Source organism: Plecotus auritus, assembly GCF_963455305.1.
Source record: "Plecotus auritus genome assembly, chromosome: 6".
Classification (NCBI taxonomy): Eukaryota; Metazoa; Chordata; class Mammalia; order Chiroptera; family Vespertilionidae; genus Plecotus; species Plecotus auritus.
In genome coordinates, this window is record NC_137773.1 from 110,129,395 (window position 1) to 110,146,806 (window position 17,412).

Genomic DNA, 17,412 nt, shown 5'->3' on the forward strand with positions numbered 1-17,412 from the left:
TAGAGTGTGTCCTTGCTGGACTGGAGGGTCCAGACTACAGTCTAATTACCATTCTGTAAATATTTCTCTCTTTTCCACATCTAGGGAGGCTAGAGAGCAGTCCAGTTCCTGAGTAGGGGCGGCTGGGGTGGCTGGGGATTGAGAAAATGAAAGAAAGAGACAGACACAGAGATAGAAGGAAAAAGCTGGGGCCGAGTGGGACCACTGTCCTCTGACATGGACAGGGACAGGAACAGTGACTCCAAGCCCATACAGCCTGTTTATTTTATACAACGAGAAAAACGGGAAGTTTTACCAAAAGTCAAGGCAAAGGAGATTATGTGCATTCTTGGGTGGGCCCAAGTCATATTCATTCCTGGTGCTTGGCTGGATTTAAATAACAAAATCTACCTCCTGGTGCCGGGGCTGAAGGTCAAGCTGAGAACACTCCTGCCTTTTGGCAAAGGGTGTTTCCAGGGCGTGGCTTTGCCAGCGCCACTAGATTCAGCTGACAATAATTAAAGAATTGCCCGTGTGCCTTCCCAGGCACTCTCTACACCAGTGGCCTTCCCTTCCACACCTTGGGCAGGGCCCAGGCGGGGGTCTGGGGATTGGGCAGGACTTGGCCCAGTGTCTTGTTGTAGGCAGTGGGAACGGCACAGATGTCTGACCAGTGGGGTCAGACCAAACCTGGGTTCAGCAACCTTGGTACTTGAATTCTGGTAAGAAAATAATTCAGAGCCAAGACCCAAACTCACTAAAGAAAGTGTAGTTGAGCAAGCAAAGAGAAAAGACACTTGAAGAGAAATTGAGCTGCCTGGGAGTGGGCTAGGACCCCTTTTAAACTCTAGGGGAAGTAGCTGTTTTCTTCACACTGACCCCTGGGGCCTGTCCTGTCATCTTCTGTCCTTGCACGGAAGGTAGATGGGGCTTCCCCCCACCACCACCACCCCCCCCCCCCCGCACCACCACTGTTCTCTGCTATGGGTGGGGGTCTCCCACGTGACTAACCACAAGCCAGAGAAGAAAAGTCAGGAGGATCCCGCCTGCATGACCAGAGGCCCTCTAGGGTGGAGAGAGGTCCTAGGGGCAAGGCCTTGAATATCTCCAGTATCTGCTCCACCAGTTCTTTCTCATCACTGGGTGTCAGGAGGTTCCACCCTGGTGACCTGTGCCTGGCCCATCATCCTGCTCCGCTCATGTCTGTCTAACTGTCTACAACACTTCCTTGCTGCATGTGAAGCAGAGCCCCTGACTTACCCTGGGTTGGAGGGCCGGCACTTTGTTTGGTGTTCGTGAGATCAGTGGCCAGGAGCTGATAGGCCTCCATCTGGGCCTCAGCCTTGGCCTGATCTCTTTTGTTTTTGGATTTGGGTCTCCTAGTCTCTATTATTAAAGACCTTAAAGGCCAGGTTAATGAGGTCTTTTTGAGGGGTTTTGGCCCTGTGTCTATTGTTTGAAGTTTGCAGCGTATGAGGGGGGCTGATTGGGATATAAAATGGGTGTTCAGAAGAAGGGTTTCCTCTGGAGAGGTGGGATCTAAGGTGGTAAATTTCCGTAAGACCTCCATGAGGCATGAGAGGAAGAGAGCTGGATTTCTGTCAGGACCCTGAGTGATTCATTAAGTTTGTCATAGCTGAAGGCCGTATGGGCAACGAGACAGGTGGTCATATGGTACGGAGCCGGCGCCCTGGAGAAGTAACCTGCTAGTCCCATCCCAGATCATCTGGGGTTGGCCGCCACATCCTCTCTATGGAGGGCACTGCCGTGGTCCTGAGCTGCTAGCCAGATGCACTCCTTCTCCTCTGGGCTTAGTTAGAGAGGAGGAGGACAGGATGACACAGATGTCGTGCCAGGTCAGGTTGTAGGACTGGGTAAGGTGCTCAAATCCCTTAGTAAAGGAGGTCGGGTCAGTGGTAAAAGATCCAAGATGCCTCTCAATCTGTGTGAGGTTGGACATGGAAAATGGGATGTGTCCCCAGACAATACCCTCAGGCCCGGCCACCGCTCGGTGGGGAAGGTTAGGGGCTGGAGGCTGGGCTGTCCAGGAACGAGTAAGAGTGGGGCTTGGTAAGAAAGTTGAGGGGGTGGATGAAGAGGTAGAGCCCAAAGACAGGGGGGCAGTTGGAGGAGGGACTTAAGGAGGTGGGTTCGGGGGACCTGGAGGGAAATGGAGAATCGAGTGATCAGAAGGGTCGAAGGGAGGGTCTGAGGAACCTGGCAGGTCGGGGAGGGATGGATCAGGAGCCTTGGGGTGGAAAGGTCCAGGGTGGGCAGAAGAGGCTTTGAGTGGAGAAGTAGGATTTGTTAGATAGAGCAGGTTTGACAGAGAGAAGGACGATTACAGTATGTGAAGAAGGCCTGGACATAAGGGATCTTGGACCATTTCCATTGCCGTGACAGAAATTGTCTGGATAATGTTAACATAGAAAGTTACATTCTCAGGCCAATGGGAGTCATTGTCTAAATCACACTGTGGCCAGGCAGTATTACAGTAGAAAGTAAAGTGCTTTGGCCCGACCTCCATGGAAAGGCCGAGTGTATTTAGATTATGGGGGAGACATCTCAAAGGAGTGTGTGTGTGTGTGTGTGTGTGTTGTGTTGTTGTGTGTTTTTTTTTTTTTGGGGGGGGGGCGCAGAAAAAGAATTCCCCATGGTGTTACTTAGGAAGAGGAGGTAAGCAACAAAGGGATACCCAGGAAGCTAGATTAGAGAGAGGGCATCCCCACCATTGGTCAGGCTCAGGAGAGAGGAAGACAGTCTGATCTGAGTGGTGGGTGTCCCCACGATGAGAAAGACTGTGGGACCTGGTCCCAGGGTGAGGCCAGACTGAGACGGAAAACGGCAAATCAGAAACCCTGCCCTAGCCGGTTTGGCTCAGTGGATAGAGCGTCGGCCTGTGGGTCAAAGGGTCCCGGGTTTGATTCCAGTCAAGGGCACGTACCTCGGTTGCAGGCTCCTCCCCTGGTCAGGACTGGTTCAGGAAGCAACCAATCAATGTTTCTCTCACATCGGTGTTTCTCTCTGTCTTTCACTCTTACTCCCACTCTCCCTAAAAATCAATGGAAAAATATCCTCAGACGAGGATTAACTAAAAAATAAAAATAAAAAATAAATTTCAGATTCCTTTGGAAAAAAAAAATGAAAGAAAGAAAAGAAATCCTGACGGGTGATCCAATTGTTACTTTCTGGAGATGAAATGAGCCAGTGTTGAGTGCGGAGTCAGCAATGGGAAGGAGAGGTTCTTCATCCAGCATCCTCCTTGGCTGGTTCAGGAAGGCCCATAAGGGAGGGAGGCCTGATTGAGGCTGGCAATCCTGTCACTCGAGTAGAATTCGGAGGTAAAACCAGGATGAGCTGCCGCTGCCTACTGCTCTCCTAGTAACAGACTCAGTAACCCAAGATGGGGTGATGGCTCCCCTTCTCTGTGGAACCTTCCCAGGTTTCAGCACCAAATGCTAAGGTCGCCAAAGGAGGATTGCACGAGGCCAAAAGTGGTAAAAAAAAATCCTATATAATAAAAGAGTAATATGCAAATTAACCACCACTCCGCTACACCCACAAGCCACACCCATTAGCCACGCCCACCAAACAATCAGGAGCGAATATGCAAATAAATCCAACCAAGATGGCTACGGCCACAGAGAGCAGGAGGGAGACTTGGGTTTCCCTGGCAATGGAGGAAGCCAAGCTTTCCGCCTGCCCTTGCCGACCTAGGCCTCCACTCAAGGCTACAAAGTTTCAATGATAGAAGATACATAAACCTAAACAGAAATGGCGGCAGCCACGGAGCTGGAAAGAGCAGGAGGCTAGGGTTGCCCCCAGCGATGGAGGAAGCCAAGCTTTCTTCACACCCTGGCAGGCCCAGGCCTGGAATCAGGCTACAAAATTTCAATTATAGAAGATACATAAATCCTGACATAAATGGCTGCCGCCTTGGAGCAAGCAGAAGGCTTGGCTCCGCTCCAGGCTACAAAGTTTCAATTGTAGAAGATAAATAAACCCCAGATACCAGGGCCTCCGCTTGAGTTGCCAGGGGGCGTGGCCGGCCTGCAAACCACCACAGGCCCCTCGCCCAGGCTGCCCCACACCCCAAGGGAACCCCCACCCTGATCTGGGACACCCTTCAGGGCAAACCAGCTGGTCCCCACCCGTGCACCAGGCCTCTATCCTATCTAATAAAAGAGTAATATGCAGATTGACCATCACTCCAACACACAAGATGGCTGCCCCCATGTGGACACAAGATGGCCGCCACAAGATGGCCAGCAAGGGAGGGCAGTTGGGGGCGATCAAGCCTGCAGGGAAGGGCAGTTAGGGGTGACCAAGCCGGCAGAGGAGGGAAGTTGGGGGCGACCAGGCCTGCAGGGAAAGGCAGTTGGCAGGGACCCAGGCCTGCAGGGGAGAGCAGTTGGGGGGGACCAGGCCTGCAGGGGAGGGCAGTTAGGGCTGACCAGGCCTGCAGGGGAGGGCAGTTAGGGGCAAACAGGCTGGCAGGGGAGCAGTTAGGCATCAATCAGACTGGCAGGGGAGTGGTTAGGGGGTGATCAGGCTGGCAGGCAGAAGTGGTTAGGGGCAATCAGGGAGGCAGACAGAAGTGGTTAGGGGCAATCAGGAAGGCAGGCAGGCGAGCAGTTGGGAGCCAGCAGTCCTGGATTGTGAGAGGGGTCCCAGATTGGAGAGGGTGCAGGCTGGGCTGAGGGACACCCTCCTCCCCCGTGCCCGAATTTCATGCACCGGGCCTCTAGTATATATATATATGATTTCATTAGGTCAAGTGGAAACCAGGTGGGCTGAACCCCAAAATGCCGTCAATGGGTTAGAGTAGGGGGTGAAGGATATATCTCTCTCCTATGAAGGTCAGAGTAACTGGTGGGCAGGAAGCCGGGTGTAGGCAGTCCACTGAAAGCTGGGTGAGGTGGCTTCCGGGACCACTGGGAGGGTGAGAGCCTGGGGTATATGGGGCGCAGGGGAAAGGTGGAGAAAGCCCAACAGAGACCTTTACTGTTGTAGTGTAACCCCCATCTTGCAATGGATGCCTCAAAAATTCGAATTATGGAGTCGTTTATTAAAAGCCGGCGGCATACGAGGGAGCAAAAGCGCTCCAGACCTCGCAGCCCCAAACAGCTCATCACATCAGGCTTATATTGGCAGAATATCACAAAAGTATTGATTACATCTTTGGGTCTGGAATGAGGAACCTGTTTTTTTGCGAAAAATCATTTTTACAGAAGCAGAATTTGAGCAACTTAGTTATCTAGGAATCACTGAATCAACAGAAACACATTATCTGGGACCACCTGGGCAATTTAGAATAATTGTGCTGTCCAGATTCTGGGATCACTGAGTCAACAGGAATGCATTATCTGTAGCTACTGAGGCAATTTAGGGTCTGTTCTGATTCTGGGACCACTGAGTCAACTGAAACTCAGTTATCTGTAGCCTGGGTCCCAGAAGAATGTGCTTCGATGACCAGTGAGATCACAATCAGTGGGATATTCAAATCATCATAACTTTTAAATGAGTTACAGAACCCAAAACAGCAAGGTTAAAATATTAAACTTGCCCTGACTGGTTTGGCTCAGTGGATAGAGCATCGGCCTGCAGACTGAAGGGTCCCAGGTTCGATTCCAGTCAAGGGCATGTACCTTGGTTGCGGGCACATCCCCAGTAGCGGGTGTGCAGGAGGCAGCTGATCGATGTTTCTCTCTCATCGATGTTTCTAACTCTCTATCCCTCTCCCTTCCTCTCTGTAATAAACCAATAAAATATATTTTTAAAAAATAAAATATTAAACAGCAATTTTTACCCAAGTATGGTTGCTACCATACTTCATTCTTTGAGGGTTGAGCTTCTCAGTTCGCTCCCAGGTGCTGTGACTGCGGTGCGCATAGCCAGGTAGCTTTGGCAACAAAGAAATCTCTCAGGACATCCAGAGGTGACATTGAGAATAGTAACATTAACATAAGGAACATTCAAACCTGCAAAGATTTTTGTGAGTTTATTTGCGCCAAACTGACAATTGGCAGGAAGCAGAATCTCAAGGTATTGAGATGATGTTCTGGGAGAATCTGGCGAATGGCTTTTTTTTTCACCTTTTTTGTTTTGTTAATTACCATCAAAAGAAGGAAGTGGGGTCCATGAAATCCACTGGTGATAGATTAGGGAGGTGGGAGAAAGCAAATGGGGGAAACCTCTGGGATTGGATCAAAAGTAAAATGGTAGCCGAAACCGGTTTGGCTCAGTGGATAGAGCGTCGGTCTGCGGACTGCAGGGTCCCGGTTCGATTCCGGTCAAGGGCATGTACCTGGGTTGCGGGCACATCCCCAGTAGGGGGTGTGCAGGAGGCAGCTGATCGATGTTTCTAGCTCTCTATCCCTCTCCTTTCCTCTCTGTAAAAAATCAATAAAATATATTTAAAAAAAAAAAAAGTAAAATGGTAGACACCTGCTTGTTTTACATAGGTGGGTGCAGGATAGTTAAGTCAACAATTAAGATGGTAACAATAACAATGAGGGGATTTGTGGTTTGCCCTAAGGGGTCTGAAAAAAGGGAAGTTACAAGTTACCTTGACATTCCAAAGGTATGTTATCTTAGATGCAATAGACAATATGCTAAGATCAAAGTTGACCTTTGTCAGGAAAGATACTGGCCTAGGACATGACTACCCACCATCAACTGCTTTTTAATTTTAAAAGTTTTCATTTCAGACCTAACCGGTTTGGCTCAGTGGATAGAGCGTCGGCCTGCGGACTGAAGGGTCCCAGGTTCGATTCCGGTCAAGGGCATGTACCTTGGTTGCGGGCACATCCCCAGTAGGGGGTGTGCAGGAGGCAGCTGATTGATGTCTCTCTCATCGATGTTTCTAACTCTCTATCCTTCTCCCTTCCTCTCTGTAAAAAATCAATAAAATGTATTTAAAAAAAAAAAAGTTTTCATTTCAGACCATCCTTTGTGGTCATTAGGTCTCTGAGTTTGCAAGGCCACCAGGCAGGCCTTTCTGAGGTTGTCAGGCCAGCATGTGGCCCCTTTCATCCACAGAATCAATCAATGTTACTTTTAATCTAAAAAGTACATTTAAATATGAATTTATCAGAAGCTCACCTATTACCTTCTGGTTTCCCCTTAGTGGCTAGCACCAACACAACTGCCTATTCTGTTTTATTCTCACTGCAAATTCTGGGCTTTGTCCACGCATCCTTTTGAGCGTTATTAACGGAGGGAGCACAGAAGAAATGGACTTCTTCCCACCATGCTGGATGAAGGGGACCTGGGGGTCCTGAGCAGAGGGTGCGGCCGCTTTCCTGGGGGTGGTGATGCTGCAATAGTGGTGTCTGCAGCTGCCCAGTGGGCATGTGAGTTGAACAGCCAGGAGCATGCTGGCACCATTTCCTGAGAGGTGGGATGTGCTGGAGAGCTGGGCATGACTTGGGGGTAGTAGAGCTGGAGCTTGTGGGCCCCCAAACCCTTGGAGTGGAAATGAGAGAGGAAGCCAGGTGGAGATTTGGGCTGGAGAAAAAATGCAGAGGCATTGATCATATTTGCGAATGTTAAAACAAAACCAACTTCCATGGCTAAAGGCCTTTTTAGAAGAAAGGGTTTTCTGGACCATAAAGGACTAGGTCCAAGGGCAGCAGTACTGGGTGGAGTAAGTCCTGCAATTAAAGGGTTCCTTTATACATCAAGTAGGGGGAAGAAAGGTGTCAGTTACTGGGGAAGAATTTACATTGGCTACAGAGAAGGGGGGCAGGGTGAGGTGCAACAGGGACAGAATCCGTAAGTCAGATGTATTTACTAACCTTGATTGTTACCGGCAAGGGTTCGGAAAGTTCATGTATGCAGGATGCAATGGCCCATCTAGTGGTCGCCTAGCAGACGCCTTGAGGTCGATTCAAAGCTCCAACATACAGTCAGGAATGTGAACAGTCTTCCATCGGCTGGCTCCTAACTACTTAAAGGCGAACTGCTCTGTCCCTTTCTCTCGGTCTCTGGCACAGTCTTGTCACAACGATGGCAGAGGGTGGAGTCACCTAGGGAGAGAGTGGGCTCGAGAAGAGCAGAGACCCAGGCGCAGGCCCTGCAGAAACCAACGTTTGTGGCAGATGGCGCAAGAGGAGGCGGCTCAGGAGATGGGAGGAAATCCCATGTGGTAGCAGAGTTCAAGTCGAGTATGTTGATGCTTCAGAGGAATATGGGGACTGAAAAGTGTTCATTGCTTTAGCCACAGGAGATTGTTGGCAACCACAGAGAGATATGAGTTGGGCAATTCACTCAATAGCCAACAGAGATGCTCCAACAATATGATCCAACAATCTCACATCTGGTATATTCCCAAAGAAACAAAATCGATATCCCAAAGAGATATCTGCAACCCCAAGTCCATCGCAGCATTATTCACAATAGCCAAGCTATGTAAATGACCTAAGTGCCCATCAACAGGTGAATGGATAAAGAAAATGTGATATTATATATATGGATATTATTCTGCCTGTAAAAATAAGCAAATCTTGCCTGGCCCGCATGGCTCAGTGGTTGAGTGTTGATCTATATATGCAGGATGTGATGACCCATCTAGTGGTCACGGTTTGATTCCCGGTCAGGGCACATGCCCGGGTTGCAGGCTTGATCCCCAGTGAGGGGCATGAAGAAGGAACTAAATCAATGATTCTCTCTCATTGTTGAATTTTCTATCCCTCTCCCCCTTTACCTTCCTCTCTGAAATCAAGAAAAATATTTTTAAAAAAATAATAGTAAGAAAATCTTGCCATTTGTGACAACATAGATAAACCTGAAGGACATCATGTTAAATGAAATAAACCACACAGAAGACAAATGCTGTATGATCTCACTTATATGTAGAATTCAAAAAGCTAATTCATATCCCTGGTCCGTGTGACTCAGTGGATACAGTGTCGGCCTGCGGACTGAAAGGTCTTGGGTTCGATTCCCAGTCAAGGGCATGTACCTGGATTATAGATTCCATCTCCAGCCTGGCCACATTTGGAAGGCACCCAATCGATGTGTCTCTCTCATCAATGTTTCTCTCTCTCCCTCCTCCTCCCGTCCACTCTCTCTAAAAATCAATGGAAAATCCTTGTGTGAGTAGAGAGTAGAATGGTGGTTGCAGGTGCTGGAAGTGGGTTAAATGGAAAGAGGTTAGTCAAGCGTTCAAACTTTCAGTTATAAGATGAATAATTTTCTGAGACCAAGTGACTCAGATGATTTCAGCTACTGATCAAGTCCACTCTCACCACTTCTAATCACCATTGTCGTAAAGATTCTGGCAAGTGCAACAAGGTGAGAAAAGCAAGCAAGAAATAAAATTCTCATTATTTATAATGACAGGATATCTGGGGAAAATCCAATGGAATCTACAAAATAAACTGCTAGACCTGATAAGTGAGTTTAGTAAGGTTGTGAGATACAAAATCAATATGCTAAAAATAAATTGTATCTCTATACAGTAGTTCTCTATACAGTAGTCATAACAATTGGAAATTGTTTTGTTTTTAAAAAATAAAAGAAACTGCCTGGCTGGTGTGGCTCAGTGGTTGAGCGTTGACCCAGGAACCAAGAGGTCATGGGTTCCATTCCTGATCAGGGCACATAAAAAAATAAAAGAAACTGCTGACTTCTGTTGTTGACATAAGAAACATCCAAACCTGTAGAGAATTTTTATGAGTTTATTTGAGCCAAACTGATGACATATGTTGGGGAGCAAGGTCTCACATGCTCCGGAGAATGGCAGTGTCACAGCTTATTTTATACATTAAAATCAAAGGAGGGGTGATAAGAAAGGTGCATGAAGTCCATTGGTGATAGATGAAGGGGGCAGGAGAAAGCAGAGGTGGGGGGTGGAATCAGCCAGGATTGGATAAATGTCAAAGTAGAGAACCAATACTTCTTTTACATTGGTGGGTAAAGGCTAGTCAACATTTAATACTTACAGCACATAGAGATGGTATGTGGACAACAAGATAGCAAGGAGGGGCTCTGTGTTCTCCTGCGTGGTGGTCTTGGCCTCTGGTGCGGCCGTTGTGCCTTCCAGGGGTAGGAAAAGAAAATTACTCTGACATTTCAAAGGTATGCTATCCTAGATGCATAAGAACAGTGGTTAGGGCTTACTTCCTTTGCTAAGGAAGCTACGGGCCTGGGACGTGATTACCCGCCATGGCCTACCCAGTTAGAAATTTGTGATCAGACCATCCTGTGGGTTGCTTTTGGTCAATAAGCTTGCCATGTAGCCCCCTGAGCTTTTTGGGTTGACTGCATTAGGCCCCTTTTCATTCGCACCGTTCCATTGCTTTATGGTTGACTTGAGTGTAAAACAAAAAGTTTTGTGTAATTTCTGAAGAATTGTGATGAAGAAAACTGCTGACAACCGAATTTTGCATGTACTACAATGACAGCATGACTCCCAGCTGACTGCTCATTGATGCTATTTTTTTTTGTGTGTATGTGTTGTTTATTTGTTTGGGTGTTTATTTTTTTTTTATTTTTTTTAAATAAATCTTTATTCAGATTATTACATTTATTTCTCCTTTTCCCCCCCATAGCTCCCCTCCACCCCTTTCCCACCCCACCTTCTGCCCTTACCTCCCCCCCACTGTCCTCATCCATAGGTGTATGATTTTTGTCCATTCTCTTCATGAAGCCCCCATACCCCTTTCCCCCTGAGAATTATCAGTCCACTCCCTTTCTATGCCCCTGATTCTATTATATTCACCAGATTATTCTGCTCCTCAGGTTTTTAATTCACTTGATTTTTAGGTTCGCTTGTTGATAGATATGTATTTGTTGTTCATAATTTTTCTCTTTACTTTTTTCTTCTTCCTCTTCTTTAAGAATACCTTTCAGCATTTCATATAATACTGGTTTGGTGGTGATGAACTCCTTTAGCTTTTTCTTATCTGTGAAGCTCTTTATCTGCCCTTCAATTCTGAATGATAGCTTTGCTGGGTAGAGTAATCTTGGTTGTAGGTTCTTGCTATTCATCACATTGAAAATTTCTTGCCACTCCCGTCTGGCCTGCATAGTTTCTGTTGAGAAATCAGCTGACAGTCGTATGGGTGCTCCCTTGTAGGTAATTAACTGTTTTTCTCTTGCTGCTTTTAATATTCTCTCTTTGTCTTTTGCTCTTGGCATTTTAATTATAATGTGTCTTGGTGTGGTCCTCTTTGGATTCCTTTTGTTTGGGGTTCTGTGCGCTTCCTGGACTGGTAAGTCTATTTCTTTCACCAGGTGGGGGAAGTTTTCAGTCATTATTTCTTCAGATAGGTTTTCAGTATCTTGCTCTCTCTCTTCTTCTGGCACCCCCATAATTCTGATGTTGGTACGCTTGAAGTTGTGCCAGAGGTTTCTTACACTACCTTCAACTTTTTGGATTTTTTTTTTTTTCTTTTTGCTTTTTCGGTTGAGTGTTTTTTGCTTCTTTGTATTTCAATTCTTTGACTTGATTCTTGCGGTCCTCTAGTCTGCTGTTGGGTCTCTGTATAATATTTTTTATTTCAGTCAGTGTATGTTTAATTTCTAGTTGGTCCTTTTTCATATCTTCGAGGGTCTCGTTATATTTATCGGCCTTTTCTAGGCTATTCTTAAAAAGTCTTATAACGGTGGTTTTGAATTCTATATCCAGTTGTTTGTTTTCCTCCATTTCTTTCGTTTGTGATCTGATTCTTTGACCCCGCATTTTCACTGATTCCCTGAGTTGGTAAGGTAGATATTTGTGCTAGGTTTCCAATATGGCCCAGTGGGTCTGCTTCCCCAGTTAACCTGAGGTGGACACTCTTGGTGAACCCCTTTGTGGACTGTGTGTACAGCCTTGTTGTAATTAAGTCTTTATTGTTGTTGGTATCACTGGGAAGAATTGACCTCCGGGTCAGTTGGCTGTAAGGATCAGCTGTGTCTATGCTGGGAGAAGCCCGGTGCTGGAGACAGCCCTATAGAATTAGACTTGCCAAATTGCAATAGCCTCTGTGCTCAGCTTGGATGGGGTGGAGCCTCAGTCTTGGCTTCCTGTCAGCCCCGCCCCTGCGTGCACGTGCGCTTTCAGTCCTCCGCCTTCCCCGGCTCCCGAGTCTCCGCCCGAGAGTCCAGACTCCCCCCACAAGAGCGTGGGTCCCCAGGGGCTCGCCTGGAACTGGGGTTCACTGCAGTCAGAACTGGGGCTCAGTGCAGTCAGAATCCTCTGATTCCCTTCCACTAGGGAAAGCCTATGGCAACCTCCGCAGCCTTTGTGCGCACTGGCCCGCGTGCGCCTTCAGACTTCTGCCTTTCCCAGCTCGAGTCTCCGCCCGAGAGTCCAGACTCCCCCCGTAAGAGCGTGGGTCCCCAGGGGTTCGCCCGGAACTGGGGTTCAGTGCAGTCAGAACTGGGGTTCAGTGCCGTCGGAGGCTTCCTTCCCCCTTCCGCCAGAGGAAGTCAGCCAGGCTCTCAGCCGCCCTTCCTCTCTGCGCGCACAAAGCCCCTTTGCCGTACCTCCAATTCTCTGTGAGCTTTTCTCCTTCCTTCTAGTTGTAGAATTTTCACTCAGCCTGCTTTCCTGTGGTTCTGGATGGTGTCCGTTCTGTCTTTTAGTTGTAGTTTTGAAATTGTTGTGAGAGGCAGCAGTTCAGGTGTTTACCTATGCCGCCATCTTGGTTTCTCCTGGGTGTTTATTTTTGATAAATCAAATAACTGAATCATTTGCTGGTGGGCTCAGTAGCCCATCAAGGGCAGACCCCAGAGCTACGTTTGTGACAGACCACCAGGCCAAACAGCATACCCAGAAAAAAGACTGTTTCAAAACTAGCTGTGCGGTTTCTCTCCTTTCTCTTATTTTCCCGCCTTTATTCAAGAAAATCAGCCAGTTGATTGGTCTCTGTCACACTCATGGGCAATCTCAACAAGTGAGTCTCCTTCACACAGTCCCTCATTTTATTTATTTATTTTTAGAGTTTTCTTTTCTTTTTTAAATATATTTTTATTGATTTCAGAGAGGAAGCGGGAGGGAGAGAGAGATAGAAACATCAATGATGAGAGGGATACTTGAATTGGTTGCCTCCTGCATGTGCCCCATCAGGGACCCGGATGGAGCCTGCAACCGAGGTTCGTGCCCTTGACCAGAATTGAACCGGGGCCCTTCAGTCCTCAGGCCAATGCTCTATCCACTGAGCACAGCCCTTCGTTTTATTTATTTTATTTTATTTTTTCCTTTTTTTGTTTTGTTTTGTTCTTTTTGTTTAGCCCTTCGTTTTAAATGGTTGCTGTAATTACTTAAACTGGCTGTCTCTGGGTAAACGTCAAAGGCTCTTAAAGTCATCTGGGGTTTCTTAGAAGGTGCTGTGGACAGCTACCCAAGAGTATGTTTATATGAGCTTCTTCAGTTTAATTTTATCCCCCCACCCCCGTTTTATTTCTTAAAGGCTACCCTGCACCACCTCCTTGGCCTGTTGCTCTTGGTTTAAAATTCTATATGAAGAATTTGCCTGAGGCTGCTGGGGACCTTATCAACACTGAAAAGAGACAACCAAATTGACCTTGTCACTGAGGTAATGTGGCCCAGAGGTCTAAGGTGCTGGGTTAAGGCTTCAGGCTCTTTGGAGGTGTGGGTTGGAGTGCCGCCAAACTTTTGCAGCATCTTCTATCCTCTAAGCAGTTTTTTCCTATGAGTCACAAAAGAAAGGTTATACGAAATTGAACTCTAGCGGGAAGTTCCGCCCTTATTCGTGTAGAACCCGGTGTAGGGCAAGCGGCTGCAGTGGCCGGGCTGTGTGCGGTCTACTGAGCAGGGGTGCTCTTGACCAAAAGCGAGGTGGCTCAAGGTCTTTACCCCGGCGGGTGGCTGAAGCGGGAAATCAGGGGTGTGATGCTGATCTCTCTGGAAAACCGTCTATCTCTGTAACTAGGTGGAGATGATGACGTGATATCTTGGATTGTCTCCTAGGGTTCCAAATGTAATGCAATACAAGAAATTTCAAATGGCGAGGAGAAAAATACGGCGTTAATAACATCTGTTTCCGCCCGGTTTCGAACCGGGGACCTTTCGCGTGTTAGGCGAACGTGATAACCACTACACTACGGAAACTTGCAAAGGGTGGCTCCCAATTCCTCTATTGACTGCTACGAAAGCCTCGGGACACGGTGTTCCTGCAATTTGATAAGCACCAAAGGACCGGCCCCACAATGGACTGAATCCCAAGCAGGAAGTCCTGCACTCAACCTCTCACGGCTACTCTAGATCCCAGGGGACTCCGTGACTCTTCCACATGCTTTCCTTCGGGAGACCCAGCTCTCCCGGAACTCGGCGATTCCCACCGCATGTCTAGAACCCAAACTGGCCATATAACAAATGTTTTGTAAAAAGCATAAAACTGGGCTCGTCCGGGATTTGAACCCGGGACCTCTCGCACCCAAAGCGAGAATCATACCCCTAGACCAACGAGCCAGCTGCTGTTAGGCTTTGCCGTTCAGGCCTTAGTCTGATTCTATGTGGCGTCGTTGCATCACCAGGAAACTGGTTTTCATTTCTGGTATATTGAAACCACTCGGATTTCGGAGTCTCCCACGCTCACCCCATCCCTTTCAGCTGTCTCAGCGTCCACGGTTAACTCTCAGCGGCACCGGCTCGCGCAGTGCAAACGCCGCGTCCCGCTCGGCCCCGGTGAGGTGTCCTGGAATCCGAATTGCTATAGCCACTCAGGCAGCAGAAAAGGGCATCCTTTTGCTTTGGGGGACTGGAGCCCCCTCCCAAGGAAGCCCAAATAAGGTGCAAGTCTGGAGGCCCAGGGGCGGGACGCAGAGGCCGAGAGAGCCGGAGGTCTCCTGGAGAGAACCGGGCGCCGGGCTCGGAGGGGGTGAGGGGGAATCGGGTCATCAGCCGCGACAGGAGAAATGAAACCGGGGGCAGTCTCTTCATGTGGGCTGCCTGGTATCGTTTTATGAAAATATTTAAAAAACAACACATGGTTATTTGCAACATGTTCAGGAAATACAGGGAAGTGTAAGACAGAAATGAGATGGCCGGGAACCTTGCTCCCCAAGGCTGGCACCAGCGCGCGCGCACCCGCGGCGCCCATGCGGGTGCCGCGCGCTCGGCCCTCCCGGGACTGCCCGGGATGGAGCCGCCACCCTTACCCGGAGAACCAGAGGCTGTGCGGCGCTCTCCTCATCACTCCTCTCGGACCTGCTCTTCCCAAAGGACTTTAACTAGACTGGTTGTTTAGGAGTAATAGTGATTCTGATTCCCTGCTGTAAATTTCACAAAATTAACGCAAAGTTGGCCCAAATGTTTATTTTTGTGCCACCAGCGGCCTGTTACAAAAGTGTGGGAGACGCGAGGTGGTTGACCTGCTCCGAGGAAAAAGGTGCTGATTTTTCCCATTGCCACTGTCGGCGCTCCGGCTCGGCGCTGGGAGCGGACGGCTCCCTCGCGGCCTCTGCAAGGACTGAGGCGCCAGCGCGCCCTCCCCACCCGCGCGGCCCACGCCCCGCCCGCTCTTGATAAGAGCTGGTGGGCGCTCCTCCGCTCCCGGCGACCGAGGCCTCCGGTCCTACCGCCTCCGTGGTGGAAGCATTTGCTTCTCTTCTCTGTGGAATTACTTAAAGAAGAGTGCAAACCAACGTCCACATCCGTCACACCCGGACCCAAAGTCTATAAATTTGTCATATTCGCTTTCAGTCTTTTTTTTTTTTAACCATTCAGGTTTTTCCTTTAAACAAACAAAAACCCTACACAACTAATATATGCTGACCTTCTGACTTTGATTTATTAGTTTATGCTGTTAACGAAGTCAAGGTACAAATGAGCCTAAATCCCCAGTGAGCAATGGAAGGGGCGCTGCTGCCCTATGGCCGGGTCAGGCCGCTGTGGGTCTTGGGCGCCCTCCCGCCGCCTGGGCGGGCACGACCCCCGGGGAGGCCTTGGCAGAGGCGACATGCCCTGCTGCACCACCCCAGCCGCAGCCCTCCCCGATAGAGTGGACCCTCTGAAAGGCCCAGAGCCGGTCGCAGCCCCGCGCGAGGACACCGCTGACTCCGGGCTGCGCTTAGCAAACGGAAGCTGGGCCCTGCCGGGGGCTCAGCCGGGGTGGGCGCGTGAGGCCACCGATCAGTGTTCCTCTTCTCTCTCTCTCTCTCTCCTCCCTTCCCCCTCTCCTCCCTCTCTCTTTCTCCTCTCTTCCCCCTCTCCTCCTTCCCCTCTCTCTCTTTAAAATCAACAAAAATACAACTAATATATGCTGACCTTCTGCATATATGTTGATTTAATATCCTCAGGTGAGGATTTTAAAAAAAGAAAGAAAACAGAACCTGGCCGGTGCACCAGAGGAGAGAACCGCTCACGGAAACCTGGGGAGATGCCGGAGAAGGCCGTGAATGGAGCAGGCGGGGTGCGTGGAGGAGGAGCACCCGCTCCCCCACCCCGACTTCAGCCCCCGGGATTGGTTGGCCCCCACGTGCCTGCCGCACCGCTAGGCCAGTTCACTACAGAAGCCATATTGCGAGGGCCAACGGCGAGTTTTGCCCAAATTCTCAGTCGCCCTCCCAACTAAAACAGGAGGTTCCCAGGGGGCGCTGACAGGTGGTCTCCAGCAACGGAGATGAAAGAATGAGAGCCCTTGCCCCCCCTCCCCCGGGTACGGAAAGACTCGCTACGAACTTGCCGGTAGCGCGCGCAGGAGGGATCGAGCCAGGGGCCGCAGGGGGTAAGGGGAATGTGTGACCACAAGGCCGACGCGAAGTGTGGTTGCAAGAGGTGTGCGGCCTAAGGGAGGGCCGTGGGCGGCTGACACCAGCGGGGCCAGGACCTGGAAACTTCACCGGAGTAGCCTCCCAGAAAGGCGGGATTGGTGGTGCCCGCGCACCTTAATGCGTTCCCACCTGTCGACCATAAAAAAAGAGAAGGAACCCAGGCTAGGCCCCAGCGAGATTTGAACTCGCGACCCCTGGTTTACAAGACCAGTGCTCTAACCCCTGAGCTATAGGGCCCACCATGTAGCTGTGCTATGCCTGCGACTGGTTGATGCCGCAGCCTCCTCCGCGCAGCCGCAGACAATTCACACATAGGCGTGTAAATTACACGGCGATGGGAGGACAATTTACACGGAGCCGCAGATAATTCACACGGAGAAACAAAGCGACGGGAGGTGGGGCCAGCGTCCCTCGGGGCGAGGGCCCCGCTGGGCCGCGCAGCTGAGCCGGCGGCGTCGGTGCCGAGGGCGGGGCCGCAAATCCTGGGAGAGCCGCCCGCAGAGGCCTGAGGTTTGCGCACACGCGGAGCCGGTGGGGCGGGGCGGGCCACCGGTGGGCGGGGCTGTGAAGAGGTCCCAGGTCTTTCACGCTTCTGCGGGGTCAGGGCCGAGGACCCTTGGAGGGCAGGGTTGTGCGGCTTATTGTGTGCGAGGATCGGGTGCCAGGTCACGGCTGCGAGGAAGAAGTTAGGGGAAGGATGTTAAT